Here is a 2024-nt window from a genome sequence, read left to right on the forward strand (position 1 = left end):
AGAAAGCTGCATGTACAAAATTGATAGGAGGGGGGGGGCTCGGGGTCCAAAAATCGTTCTCTAGGAATATACCGAAGTCTTACTAGTTTGCTAAAGTCTGTCTTTTTTTATTTTGCAGTTTTGCTCAGCTGTTTGTTATTTGTTGACCCAGCACGGCGGGCGGTTTCTCGGCTTTATATTATCGAGGATAAAACCTCTTAAGAATTTTACGCGGCATTCTTAAAAAGAAGAAAATAATGGAGGAATATTAATGATAATATTTGCTACAAACAAAATTTGAAAAGAAATAATAAAAATTTGCATACAGAAAACACTAGGTTTTTCGAGCATTATGTGCGTATTTGAGCGTTAAATCTTGGAGATAATCAAATATGATGTAGAAACCAAAAAACCAAATTAAAAATTAAAATTTACCTACAATCAGGGGCGGATACAGGATTTAAGTGAGGGGGGGGGGCAAGATTGTTTAGGAACAAAAAAAATAATAATTAGGAACAAAAAACCGTGCTGGAGGCGAACATTTTTTTTGACTTAAATTAAAAGACTCAAAAAGAGTCAAAATTAATGACTAAAGGTTAATAAAATAGATTTTTAAGTTTTAGGAACAAAATTAAAGGATTCGAACAGGAATTTAGGAACAATTAAAAGATTGTTCAGGAATTAAGAACAAAAATAAAGGATTAGGACAGGAATTTAGGAACAATTAAAAGATTGTTCAGGAATTAGGAACAAAATTAAAGGATTCGGACAGGGATTTAGGAATAATAAAAAGATTGTTTAGGAATTAGGAACAAAAATAAAGGATTAGGACAGGGATTTAGGAACAATAAAAAGATTGTTCAGGAATTAGGAACAAAAATATAGGATTAGGACAGGGATTTAAGGTGGGTCGGACACAGTATTAGGAACAGGAACAATAATAGGAACATTAGCAATTTAAGAACAAAAAGAAATTACTAGTTANAAAAAGATAACCTTTAAATCATTGTCATAATTTGTAATTTAAAAAAAAAATATGTTTAACATTTATAAATGTGCTGTATTATAATATTTATGTGGCCAACAGGGCAAATAGAATTATTTAAACATCTGTTATGATCAGCAGTTTAATTTTGTCCAAAACCAGAGAAACAGTTTTTTTTTACAACGATTTAATTCTATTGTTACATTTTTGTCATGACAGTAACATTTGGATATAAAAAAGTTTTAACAATTGTTGCAATTTAAAAATTAAATTGATTAAAATTACTTACAAAGCGTAAATTTCTGATTAAGATTTTATATTTTTTTAACTGGATTACTTTCCTCCCCACGTCAATAATAAATCCTGTATAGTAAGAACGAGACTCGCCATTTATTAAAAAATGCGTTTAAAAGAAATATTGGTCTGAAAGTTTAAAATATTTTTCAAACAATTATCAATCCGAAATAACGTAATCTTTCTTGAATTTTTAGTCAGCAAATCTCTACAGATTTGTTAATTATTTAAAGATCATGAAAAAAATCTGAAAATGTTTATAAAAGTTAAAAATTCCAAACTCCTTGACAACTTTCTAACTATAAGACGTTAAAAAATATTTCCACCACCACGGAGAAAAACATCCGTCGGCATAGTGATATTTCAGAATTGTGAAAATTGTGAATGTTAAAAATTTAAAATTTTAAATCTCTTTTACATTTAGTTCGTGAGAAAGCTAATACATAGTGAATATCCTGTACTTCCAGTACACTTCTGTACATTCCTGCACATAATGTACTTTTCCGTAGATTCTGTTGATTTTGTGAACTGTGCAGTGTACACATGTACAAACATGGAGGAGAGAGCAAACCAGTTTCTAAGAATGGATAATCCAGGATATAGTTCATTTGAAGAGGATACAGGTGGGTACATTCTTATTATTATCATCATCATAATTGTTTTTGTTATCATTATTGTTATTATTTATTAACATTACTATTATATTATAATTATTATTATTATTATTATTATTATTATTATTATTATTATTATTATTATTATAATT

Source organism: Eurytemora carolleeae, unplaced genomic scaffold (assembly GCF_000591075.1).
Source record: "Eurytemora carolleeae unplaced genomic scaffold, Eaff_2.0 scaffold20, whole genome shotgun sequence".
NCBI classification, from domain to species: domain Eukaryota; kingdom Metazoa; phylum Arthropoda; class Copepoda; order Calanoida; family Temoridae; genus Eurytemora; species Eurytemora carolleeae.